General features: G+C 47.3%; 1 protein-coding gene across 1 annotated transcript in view; it reads right to left on the minus strand.

Moving 5' to 3' along the window:
• Nucleotides 1–12,667, minus strand: part of wdr41 (WD repeat domain 41) — a 77,763-nt gene extending 65,096 nt beyond the window's left edge. Inside the window, exon 1 of the mRNA XM_038805542.1 lies at nt 12,599–12,667. The gene's annotated coding sequence lies outside the window, so the exon portion shown is untranslated. The remainder of the gene's footprint in view (nt 1–12,598) is intronic.
• Nucleotides 12,668–13,594: the final 927 nt, after the last annotated feature.

The raw sequence follows: 13,594 nt of genomic DNA on the forward strand, positions 1-13,594 counted from the left end.
AGGAACAAGAACCTCGGAAGCACTGTCATTTTGACGGACTGCACCCTCCCCGCCAACGACAATGGCAGCATGTCCCACCTCCTGAACTCCTCCTCCATCTGATCTACCAGTCTGGTAAAGTTATGCTTGTGGAGAGTCCCCCAGTCCCTGGCCACTTGCACCCCCAGGTACCTAAAGCTCTCCCCTGCCCTCCTAAGCGGGAGCCTACCAATTCTTTCCTCCTGGTCTCCAGGGTGCACCACAAACACCTCGCTCTTGCCTAAGTTTAATTTATAACCTGAGAAGGTCCCAAACTCGGCTAGTAACTCCATCCCTCCCGGCATCCCTCCCACCGGGTCCGCCACATACAGTAACAGGTCGTCGGCATACAACGACACCCTATGTTCCTCTCCACCTCGCACCAAGCCTCTCCACCTCTCTGAATCTCTCAGTGCCATCGCCAGCGGCTCGATTGCCAGTGCAAACAACAAGGGGGACAAGGGGCAACCCTGCCTGGTCCCTCGGTAAAGCCGGAAGTACTCCGACCTCCTCCTATTCTTGGCCACGCACGCCATCGGGGCCTCATATAGCAGCCTTACCCATCTAATGAACCCTTCACCAAATCCAAACCTCCCCAACACCTCCCATAGGTACCCCCACTCCACTCTATCGAAGGCCTTCTCCGCATCCAGCGCCACCACTATCTCTGCCTCCCCCTCAATCGCCGGCATCATAATGACATTCAGCAATCTCCGCACATTCGTGTTCAGCTGCCTTCCCTTCACAAAACCTGTCTGGTCCTCATGCACAACCCCTGGCACACAGTCCTCTATCCTGGTGGCCAGGATTTTTGCCAGCACCTTAGCATCCACGTTGAGGAGAGATATGGGCCTGTATGAACCACACTGCTGGGGTCCTTGTCCTTCTTTAAAATTAACGAGATCAGCGCCCGTGACATCGTCGGGGGCAAAGTCCCCCCTTCCCACGCTTCGTTGAGTGTCCGCACCAGCAAGGGGCCCACTAGGTCCACGAACTTTTTATAAAATTCCACCGGGAACCCATCCGGCCCCGGTGCCTTCCCTGACTGCATCTGCCCGATCTCCTTAACTAGCTCCTCCAGCTCAATCGGCGCACCCAGCCCCTCCACCTTCTCCTCCTGCACCTTCGGGAAAGAAAGCCTGTCAAGGAACCTCTCCATTCCCCTCCTCTCCCCCGTTGGCTCCGATCGGTACAGTTCCCCGTAAAAGTCCTTGAAGACCTCATTCACCTCTACCCCCTTCCGCACCACATTCCCACTATTGTCTCTCACTCCAGCAATCTCCTTAGCCGCATCCCGCTTACGGAGCTGATGAGCCAGCATCCTACTCGCCTTTTCACCATGTTCGGACACTGCCCCTTGTGCCTTCCTCCACTGTGCCTCAGCCTTTCTAGTGGTCAGCAAATCAAATTTAGCCTGCAGGCTGCGCCTCTCCCCCAACAGTCCCTCCTCTGGTGCCTCTGCATACCTCCTGTCCACCTCCAGCATCTTTCCCACCAGTCTATCCCTCTCACTCCTCTCGCTCCTCTCCCTGTGTGCCCGGATGGATATCAGCTCCCCACGAATTACTGCCTTCAGGGCTTCCCAGACCATCCCCACCTGAACCTCCCCCGTATCATTCACCTCAAGGTACCCCTCAATACTTGCCCGGACCCTCCTACACACCTCCTCCTCCGCCAACAACCCCACATCCAACCGCCACAATGGACGTTGGTCTCGCACCTCCCCCATCTCCAACTCTATCCAATGCTGAGCGTGGTCGGAGATTGCAATGGCCGAATACTCGGCATCCTCCACTCTCGGAATCAGTCCCCTACTCACCACGAAGAAATCTATCCGAGAGTAGACCCTATGTACGTGGGAAAAGAAAGAGTACTCACGTGCCCTCAGCCTCACAAACCTCCATGGATCCACTCCACCCATCTGATCCATAAACCCTCTCAGTACCTTGGCCGCCGCCGGCCTCCTACCCGTCCTAGAGCTGGACCGATCCAGTGAAGGATCCAACACCGTATTAAAGTCCTATGATCAGACCTGCCGCCTCCAGATCCGGGATCCGTCCCAACATACGCCTCATAAAGCCCGCATCGTCCCAATTTGGGGCATACACACTAGCCAGTACCACCTTCTCTCCTTGTAGCCTGCCCCTAACCATCACATACCTACCCCCCTTATCCGCCACCACCTCCGATGCCTCAAACAACACATTTTTCCCCACCAGAATCGCCACTCCCCGGTTCCTCACATCCAAACCCGAGTGGAAAACCTGCCCCACCCATCCCTTCCTCAGGCGGACCTGGTCCGCCACCCTCAGGTGGGTCTCCTGAAGCATTGCCACATCCGCCTTTAGCCCCTTCAGGTGAGCCAGTACCCTTGACCGCTTCACCGGCCCATTCAACCCTCTCACATTCCAGGTGACCAACCTGATCAGAGGGCGTCCCGCCCCCCCCCCTCCCCCGTCGGCTAGCCATAGCCCGTCAACTGCCCGCCCCAGGCCAGCATCCCCTGCTCGACCCCGTCCCCATAGCGACAACCCCTCACCTCTGTCCCCCCAGCCCCCACCAGCTCCTTCTTGACCCTACCAGCAGCAACCCGGTATTCCCCTTTCCCCCCCTCCCTTCCCCCCCAGGCTAGGAACCCTCCCAGCCGCGAACCGTCCTCCATTGTACTTCCGTGGGTCAGCTAACTTCTGCTGACCCCGGAAACTCCCGCCAATAGCCCGACCCCTCCCGAAGTGGGATCATCCCCCAATCTATGCCCCCTCCTGGCACCGCTCCAGCGCGGGGAAGAACCAGTTAAGGCCCCACCTCCCCCGTCACCGTCTCCGCCCCCCAGCCCCGCAGCGCGGGAAACCAAAGGAAAGCCCGCGCTTTCGCCCTGCCCCACCACACCCTTCTGGCGCAGCTCCCAAATATCAGCCCCCCTCCATACCCCCACTCCGACATAGAATACAACATAACCCCCCGACCCTCCCCGCAAGATACACAGCCCAAACAATGCCCCAAGCACAAAAACGAAAACATAGCAGAACAACCCCTCCGTAAATAACCATATCAAAATTGCAAAAGTACTAAAACAAGACGAAAAAAACCGAAGAAAAAGAGAACACAGCAACAGCCGAATCCAGCACTAATATCTTACAGCCGACCTCGCAACCCCCATCCCCTAGTTCAAGTCCAGTTTCTCCGTCCGCACGAAGGCCCACACCTCCTCCGGGGAATCGAAATAATGGTGCCGGTCCGAATAAGTTACCCACAGGCGCGCGGGCTGCAACATTCCGAACTTTATCTTTTTTCTATAAAGCACCTCTTTCGTCCGATTAAATCCGGACCGCCGCTTAGCCACCTCCGCACTCCAGTCCTGGTAGATCCGCACTACCCCATTCTCCCAATTGCTGCTCTTCACCTTCTTGGCCCAGCGCAGCACGCCGTCCCGATCACTGAACCGGTGGAACCTCACCAGCACCGCACGCGGGGGTTCATTCTCCTTAGGCCTCCTGGCCAGTACTCTGTGTGCTCCCTCCAGCTCCAGGGGCAGATAGAGAGACCAGGCCCCCACTAGCGAATTCAGCATTACAGCCACATAGGCTGTCAGGTCCGATCCCTCTAGCCCCTCCGCAAGGCCCAAGATCCGCAGGTCTTTCCGCCTCATGCGGTGATCCAGCTCCTCGAAGCGTTCCTGCCACTTCTTGTGGAGTGCTTCGTGCCCCTCCACCTTACTCACGAGGACCACGGCCTCCTCCTCTCGTTCAATGGCCTGCGTCTGCAACTTCTTGATGGCAGCACCCTGGGTGGACTGAATCTCTGACAGCCTTCTGTTTGTTTCCTGCAGAGAGCTCAGTACTTCATCCTTGAATTCTTTAAAGCAGCGCAGGAGATCAGTTTGTTGTTTCTGGGCCCAGAGTCTCCACTCCTCTGGAGCTCTGTCGGTGGCCATCTTGGATCCCTTCCCCCGTTTTTTCTGAGGAGCTGCTGCTGTTTTTTCCACCTTTCCACTCCGAGTTCGAGGCATGAACTGCAGGGAAAGTCGTTCAGCACACCTTCCCCCACCGGGAGACGTCGAAAAATTTCCATTTTGGGCTCTCAAAAGAGCCGAAAAATCTCTTTAAAACGGGAGCTCTCATATGTGTGGCTTACTGATCCATCACAGCCACCGGAAGTCCATAATTCAAAGTTACTGAATTTCCAACTCAAAAAAGAATAATCAGGAATGGATACGCTACTGTTCAACGTTCTTTTGCCAAATGAGAAATCTAGTTATGCCATGATTCTGCATTGGAATTCCGATACGTTTGAAGTGTAGCTAACAGCTCGACAAATACTGTTCAATGCTGTGGGCATTTTAAGTAGCTTTAAGTCATTTATTTCAACATTAAGAATATTTGAATACAGCAACAGAACATTGCTGATTCAAAAGTTACATTCTTACAAAACAGCAATGGGTCTTTAAAAACTCTCAGTCTGTTTGCGATCTAAGAATTGGAGACTTTGATACCGATTAATGCTTGTTCTCTTGGTGTCCCCCTTTACTAACCTACGACATTGACTTCTATTTTTTGAAAGATAACGGGTCCATTTTGCAATCTCAGGCCTGGAAGTTTCAATTCCTGTTGGTTCTGGATCAGTAACTAGCAAAAGAATTTCTCTCAGTTCCAGATCCGCACTGAAAGTTCTCACAAGCCAAGCACAACGCCAGACCTAATTTTTATTTCTTGTTCAAGCAGGCATCAGAAAAGCACAAAAGCATCAGAGCCAAACAATAGGTCAGCAGGCCAGATAAAACAGGCTTACCTGCTTGAAAAGAATGCATTAAACCTCTCGAGACCCTTATGGAAGGAAAGGAAAGGAATTGCTATCTGTTGTATCATTACAACTGAACTGCTGAAAAATAAAACTAAACTAAATAAGGTTCCGAATCACACACTTGCTATGAAAAATGTGCAGTTAGGACTGTAAGCTGAACTAGATGTCCAAATTGAAAGTAGACTGAATAGGGTCACAGAGCTCTCCCATTATTTCAGCTGGTTTATCAAGTGAGCAGCTGAAATGTATGGACAGCGAAGGCCCCAGGTTCTGTTCTTAGCCAATTCAGCACTACAGGCGTCAAGGTTGTCAATCTGAAAAGAACAAAGAAAAGTACAGCACAGGAACAGGCCCTTCGGCCCTCCAAGCATGTGCCGTCCATGGTGCCCGTCTAAACTAAAATCTTCTGCCAACGCTCAGTTCTTGCCTGCCCAGCTGAGTGTTCACAGCATTTTCTATTTTTATTTCAGATTTCCAACATTTGAAGTATTTTGCTTTTGAAGTACTAGCGCCTACCTACCTGATTGACTCAAACATCATTTGTGTAACAACTGTAACTGAACTGGTTCCTTTCATCTAATTAATCTCAGGTCAACCCAATTTACAGAAATTTCCTCGCAGGAAGCAACTGGGAACACAGATCAGATTTTGTGGCCTAAAGGGACTGCCCAAACCAAACACAAGCCCTTCCTTACAGAAGGCAAATTTCATCAGGATAGCCCTTTGAATCTTCCTCAATAAATTTAAATGTGGTCATGCAAGGTTTCACAACCAGTAACGGGATAAACGGCCAGATAATCTGCTTTTTTTTTCCTAGATTACTGGTTGAGGGATAAGCGTTGTTAGAACACCAATTCCTTATATTTCTTCAAATAAGGAGGATTGTTTACGTTCACCAAAGAGTGGAAATGGAGCCTATTTACTGTCTCATCTAAAAATAAGGTACCTTTAATAGCACAACAGTCCCTTAGTACTGCACTAAAAGGTCAGCCTAGATTTTGTGATTAAAACCATATGGCACAATCCGGAGACAAGTCCCCTTCCATCTATTCAAGCTGACATTTCTTGCAAGGAATTACCTGCTCCTTCTGCTTTGAAATCTTTGTAATCCCCAAGGTTGAAGGGGGGGGGAGAGAAGAGTGAGAGAGAGGAGGACAATCAACTTTTTTTCCAAATAATTGCCATAGGTGAAGCTGGGTTTTAAAGACACAAAAATAAAATACTTTGTGCCAGTACTTCACAAATCCACTCTAATGAAATGAGATAGGACCAGTCTTGCGATCGTAGTCACTTAGTCAGCATCACAGACCTGGGATCAACAGACTGGTACATGGAACAGGCCCACCATTAGGTGAAGTTGAAGCCAATAGTCCCTGTCAAATATTCCAACAGTCAGTGGTATGCTTAACACAGCCACTGGTATAGACTATAAACAAAAGCAAAGATTGGTGCAGACGCGATGGGCCAAATGGCCTCTTCCTGCACTGTCGGGATTCTATTCTATGATCTATATATGTTACACAGATGCAAGTGCTACCATTGTTAAAACTATTTCATAAATTTGAACAGACAAATCTATTGTCCAAAGGAACTGAACAAGCCGAAAAGAAAGATACATTTAAGGCCATTAACAGAACAACGAAGGGAAATACTTAAAAAACCCAGAAATGTCTATGTCCTAACAATCTTCCATCAGTAAGAGGGTAGAAGTAGAAACCATTATGATTTAAGTGGAAAGTAGATAAATACTCGAAAAGGAGAGATTACAGAGAAATAACCAAAATAAACAGTTCTTCCAGAGAGAAAACAAAAGAGTTTCATGTCAAACAACCTCCTTGTGCTGCAAAATTATACCATTCAATATGGTGATTAAAAAGTATTGAATGCTGAAGACAGCATTTGAAGAAATAGACATTTTTTAAATTGGTTTAGTAGTACCACGCAGCTTGAGAAAATACTCACCCATTGCTGTGATAACAAAACAAAAATTAAACTCCAGGGTTCCGCCAATTTTTTCTTATGTGTGCCAGCAGGAATGGTCACTTGGAACCAGCCTGACTTCATAAATAGGCCTACATACAGCGAGTTCATCCCTCGTGTGATAATTTTTCAAAGAATATGTTGGTCTATTTGCAGGGCATATGAAGGATGCAATGGGCAGTAAAATCAATATTTTGCAATTCACTCCTACATATTCAACATTCACTGTAATTTTCCCGGTAGCTATGATGAACAGTTGGGAAAAAAACATACATGATAATAATGGCGACCCATTTGCTGGTGGAACCTTTTGATCTCTCCTACACAGCATGATCAGGAGAAAGAAAATACGCTATGCTCTATTCCATTGAAGTCATTAAAGAGGACTGCAAGGCCGAAAGGTTGAGGATTAAGTTTAATCCTCTCACACACAGCGATCCTACCACCAGCTCTTCCCAACATTACTACTTTTTTTAAATTGTCAGCTTTTTGCCTCCACTACTCTGTGTGAACATTTATTCCACTGATTAAACACTTTGTGGGAAGAATCCCCAATATCAGGTTTCAAGTCTCTTGCACCTATTTGAACACCATATTAAGTTATTTCCTTGGTTATTTCTTGTGCGCATTTAACAATCTTGTTTACTTCTTTAAGCTCACTTCTCAAACATCTTTCCTTTTTCTAAAATGCCCAATTCCCCAGCCTTTCATCATAACGCAGCCCCCTGACACTAGGAATTAGCCTAGTAGCTCTTCTCAGCACTGTCTCCAACACATGAAAGTCTCTCTCATTTTTTAGATGTTGCATTGAACATGCGATCCGACTAGAGCACAGGTTTGATCATTACTTTATCCAATTTGTATTCTACTGTTTCCAGTCATCTTTAAATATCCTGCTAATCTGATTCATTGTTGCTCCTCAATCTTTGGACATGATTAATCTCTTTCAACTTCACCTTCAGCTATTTCACCAACAAAGAACTTGCGTTTATTTAGCACCTTTACTTGGAAATACATCATCCTTCATCCATCAGCTTTGGTCTAAATTGTGAACTCCCACTGTAACAGCACTGTGGTGTATGCACACACTGACTGCAGCACTTCAAGGCAGTGGCTCCCACAATCTCCTTGAAGGTAATTAGGGATGGGCAATAAATACTGATCTTGACACATCCCATGAATGAATAAATTAAACCTACAACATAGGAAAACATCCCTTTGCAGAAAGATCAGTCAGAATGTGACAATGAGTGGAAAAACATGAAATTGGGCAGGGTGACTAAACCTACTTCTTTGAAAAAAAACCTCTGAAGAAAGATATTGAAGAAAATGTCAGAGGCGGGCAGACAGCGAGGTTTATTAACAGAATATCAAAGCTTTGGGCTTAGACAGCTGCAAATGGTGGTATCAAGGGAGGGAAGATGGTGCAGGCGGCAGGAGTTGGAGGAACACATTTCCCAGAGGATTGCAAAGTAGCATGAAGTTACAGAGAAAAGGAGGGGAAAGCCACAAAGGGATTTGATGATGTGAATGAAAATGTTTAAATATCCCTTTGATTGCCCTTTTAACATGTTTCTGCATTTTCATCCATGGGATTTCCATCACTTTTCACCCTGCAGCATTTGTACAAGTCATTTTCCCCCTTCATTTCACTTTTAATTTGTTTGTTAATCCATTTAAGATCACAAACAATTACTAGGTCATGGTAAGCATTTCCTCTTGAGGTTTTCTTAACATACTGGGTGATCAAATATTCACAAGGGAAAACGAGCGTTATGCCCTCCCCACACAAATACATCCTAACTAAAAATCAATATTGTGTTATAGGTCCACCAACACTAAACCACTTGGGTCTTCCATATGTATACTGGATTGATTGAAATTTCCCATTGAAATAATTTTCCTATGTTCACATACTTTATTGATCAATGTTTTTCTGATGCTGACCTGAGGTCTATAGCATTCCCTTAGTGTTAGCTTTGATTTTTTTGTAGCATTAGATTTTGTTAATCAGAATTGCTCATTCCGTTGCTTTCTATCTCCTACAGGATCAATTTATTTTGCCCCTCAGGATGTCCCCGGCATCTAGGGTTGTACTGGGTCTGTTCCTGTCTACTCTTGAGTTTTTAAACACTTTTATACACACCAAATGATTTTAATCAATAGAATCATAGAATGGTTACTGCACAGGAGGAGGCCATTTGCTCCATACTATCTAAGCTGGCTCTCTATAAGGACAATTCATTAACTGTCCCATCTGTTCTGTAGGCCTGAAATTTCCTGCTCTTAAAATAACTTCTCTTTTGAAAGCTATGATTGTAATTACCTTAGTCACATTCTGAAGCAGTGGATTCAAAACTACTTATTGCACAACATCGCTATTGCTTCTTTTGGGCTGGTCTTAAATCAGGGTCCTCTGGTTCTTGATTCCTTCACCAGTGGGAATTGCTCTCCCCTCCTCCCCCCCCCCCCCCCCCCCCCCCCACTCCGTCTAGAGCCTCATAATTTGAATACCTCTATCAGATCTCTTCTCAACCTTTTACTCTCCAAGCAGAACAGCCTCAGCTTCTCTGATCTATCTACTTAACTGAAGCTCTTCATCCTATTGAATCCTTTCTGCATTCTAATACCTTCACATCCTTCCTAAGTGTGGTGCATGAACTGAACACAATACTCCACTTGAGGCTGAAACAGCATTTCATACGAGTTTATCACAACAATCCAGATGTGTGGTCTCTCAGGGATCACGGGATATGAATAGAAGGCAGGAAAGTGGAGTTGAAGCCCAAGATCAGCTATTATTATACTACTGTAGCAGAGAAGGCTCAATGGGCAATATGGTCTTCTCCTGCTCCTATTTCTTATGTATTTTTCCTTGCTTTTGTGCTCTATGTCCCCATTTACAAAGCCCCCAAACCCTATATGCTTTATTAACCGCCTTCCATACTACCTTCAATGATTTGTGTATATATAATCCCAGGTCCCCCAGCTCCCAGTTAGAATTGTACCCTTTATTTTTTATAGCCCAAAATGAATCACTTCAGATTTCTCTGCATCAAATTTCATGTCACTTGTCCGCTCATTCCATGACCTACGTCCTTTTCAAGTCTTATACAATCTTACTCACAGTTCACAGCATATCCAAGTTTTGTATCATCAGCAAATTTTGAAATTATATCTTATACACCACTGTCTAGATCATTGTTATAGTTATAGTGTAAGGGCAATTAAGGATAAGTAACAAATTGTTGGGCAGTGATTCACACATTCCATGAATGAATGAAAACCTTCCACCAGTCCAAAAAATTATGTTCGCCACTAGTACTTTTTTTTCTGTCAATCAGTCAATTTCGTATTCATGTTAGTACTGTCCCTTTTATTCCATGAGCTCTCTAACCTTGGTAACAAATTTGAAGTACGGGGTTAGAGCTGCTGCCTCACGGCACCTTGGACCCGGTTCAATCCCGGCCCCGGGTCACTGCCCGTGTGGCGTTTGCACATTCTCCCCATGAATGCATGGGTCTCACCCTCACAACCCAAAAGGATGTGCAGGTTAGGTGGGTTGGCCACACTAAATTGCCCCTGAATTGGAAAAAAAGAATTTGGTACTCTAAATTTATTTTTAAAATATTTGAAGTACAACTTTATCAAATGGCTTTTGAACTCCCATACACCACATCAACTGCATTATCCTCATCGACCCTGAGTCAAAAATTTCAAACAACTTAACTGAACATGGTTTTCTTTTAATTAATTTAAACTGGCTTTTTAAAAAATTAACCTGCATTTACCCAAGTGACTGTTCTTTTTGTCCCACATCATTTCTAAAAGGTTTCCTTACCACCGAGGTCAAGCTGACTGGCCTTTACTTGCTGGGCTTATCCTTACTTCAAGCCTAACATCACTAGTCAGTATAGGCATTGCGATTCCAGCAGCTCCACAAACTATAAAATTGGCCTTACCAGTAACCTCATAATTAGGGCCCGAGCCATTTGCTCACCTTGCACGCTTGATGCCAAAACACAGTGCTTCAAAGTCAGCCTGTGGGATAATGGCTGTATCATTGCTTGCTGTAATTTGTGCAGATGCATGAATGAGCCTAAGAATGCCATTTTCAGGCCCAAAAGAGCCCAGTCTACATCATATTGTCCTGGAAGGATAACATGTCTCAAAAATTATAGCTTTGACTGCCAATCTTTGATTCAAATTTACCTGGACATGATCATTTCTTATCCCATTGCAGTCTGCCCTCCTCAATTTATTATTCTTATCCTGGATTACACCTCATCCTTTTCCATAGTCAACCTAAACTTTATGATATAATGATCATTGTCCCCTACATACACCTGATCCACATGGTCCACCTCATTCCCAAGAAACAGGTCCAGCACCTCCTTTCTTGTTGGGAGTGGAATATAGTGTACAGTAATATCCTTCTTTGAACTTTGAACCAGGTTTCCGTCATTGTCACATGATATTCCCAAATGACTATCTGCACCTACAGTTCACTAGTCATATTTACCACACCCCGCGCATTCATCCATGCGCAATAAACCTAATTTAGTTCTGATTACAACTTTCTTACTACGCCTAACAGTCCACTATTTCTTACTCTTGTACTATCGGTCTCTCCCACTTCTTGTGTTCCTTTCCAATATTAACTCTTGGTTCCCATGCCGTTTGTTTAAATGCTCCCTTGTAGCGCGGTTCGCCAAAGCCATTGGAAAATTGGCCCCAACACTATCTAGGTGAAATTTGTCCATGCTATACAGATCCCATCTCCCGAGACTTGTCCCAATGTCTGAGGAATCTACTCCCCTCCTAACCCTAACCACACTCCAGTGCCTGTTCGGGTACATAGACGGAGAATTTAGAATGTCCAATTCACATAACAAGCACGTCTTTCGGGACTTGTGTGAGGAAACCGGCACACCCGGAGGAAACCCACGCAGAGGGGGAGAAGGTGCAGACTCCGCAGACAGTGACCCAAGAGGGAATCAAACCCAGGTCCCTGGTGCTGCGAAGCAACAGTGCTAACCACTGTGCTACCGTGCTACCCCTACCTACGTCATCCTTCTCGCCAGCCTGGTAGTTACACGTACTCCCTCAATGCCTTTGGATTCTTAAGCTGCATAGTGACTGCATCTGTAAACACGCTAACCACAAAGCTCTCCACCTGGGGGGTGCACCACAGTGACGCCAACTGCTGCTCAAGCTCTGTAACCTAGAGTGTGAACTGCTGCAGTTGACAATACTTCCTGCACAAGTGGTTATCCAGGGCATGAGATGTGTCCTTACATTCCCACATGTAACAGGATGCACACTCCACAGATCCAAGATGTTCTGCCATGGTTTCTGTTTAATTGACAATGAAACTTCCTACACAAATAAATGAAGACACAGCTGCTAGTCACAAATTAACTGCTTTGTCTGAGGGTGTTATCATTTTATAGTGAGGGAAATTAAAATGATTCACTTACCTATTATCTACAAAAAGGCAGATTGTAATTTACTGCAAAATATAGCTATCATATAGATCTCATTAATTGATAGAACAGATTATAATTTTATGATAAATTATAAAATAATTAGATCCTCTGGATCCAGCAATAATCCCACTTCATAGTTCCCTGGGTAGCATTGCATCGCAGTGTCCCATTTCTAGATCTTTGCCTATACATGTATTTCAGCTCTGCAGAAGGGGAAGGATTAACAAAGGTGCACTTAGTTAATTCTCAAAAGTGCACCAAGCGAGCTACACACTAGTTTAAAGGGGATGTAACTGTTTGCAGACACTTACCTGACGTGTCCCAGGCTGGAGGGGGGGGGGGGGGGGAAGAGATCTGCCAGTGGGGGTGGGGACAGTCAGACTGCAAAAGAGTTGGGGGTTGGAGGTTCTGAGTGGGGGAGTGGGGGAGGGGGTTGGAGGTTCTGAGTAGGGGGGGGGGGTTGGAGGTTCTGAGTGGGGGGGGGTTGGAGGTTCTGAGTGGGGGGGGGTTGGAGATTCTGAGTGGGGGGGTTGGAGGTTCTGAGTGGGGGGGTTGGAGGTTCTGAGTGGGGGGGTTGGAGGTTCTGAGTGGGGGGGGTTGGAGGTTCTGAGTGGGGGGGTTGGAGGTTCTGAGTGGGGGGGGGTTGGGGGTTCTGAGTGAGGGGGGTTGGAGGTTGTGGGGGGGTTGGACGTTGGGGGGGGGAGTCGAGGGTGGGAAGGTTCTGAGTGAGGGTGGGAAGGTTCTGAGTGAGGGTGGGAAGGTTCTGAGTGAGGATGGGGGGGTGGGAAGGATCTGGCGGGGGGTGGGAAGGATCTGGCGGGGTGGGTGGGAAGGATTTGGGGGGGAAGGATCTGGGGGGGGAAGGATCTGGGGGGGGAAGGATCTGGGGGCGGAAGGATCTGGGGGGGTGGGAAGGATCTGGGGGGGTGGGAAGGATCTGGGGGGGGTGGGAAGGATCTGGGGGGGGTGGGAAGGATCTGGGGGGGGTGGGAAGGATCTGGGGGGGGAGGGAAGGATCTGGGGGGTGGGAAGGATCTGGGGGGGTGGGAAGGATCTGGGGGGGTGGGAAGGATCTGGGGGGGTGGGAAGGATCTCGGGGGGGGGGGGGCGATCTGGGGGAGGGGTTCTGAGGAAGGTGGGGGTGGTTCTGGGGAGGAGGTCCGCAGTGTCACGGCTCCTCACACCCGGGAGAAGCAGCAGCAACGCTGACAGCTCCGCCGCTATCCGAGGAAGAGACGGCCAAGCAGGGACAGTCCCAGAGGCTTGAAGCACTGACCCCGGCACCAAAACTGAAGGCCGCTACCGCG

Source organism: Scyliorhinus canicula, chromosome 8 (genome assembly GCF_902713615.1).
Source record: "Scyliorhinus canicula chromosome 8, sScyCan1.1, whole genome shotgun sequence".
In the NCBI taxonomy this organism is placed as follows: domain Eukaryota; kingdom Metazoa; phylum Chordata; class Chondrichthyes; order Carcharhiniformes; family Scyliorhinidae; genus Scyliorhinus; species Scyliorhinus canicula.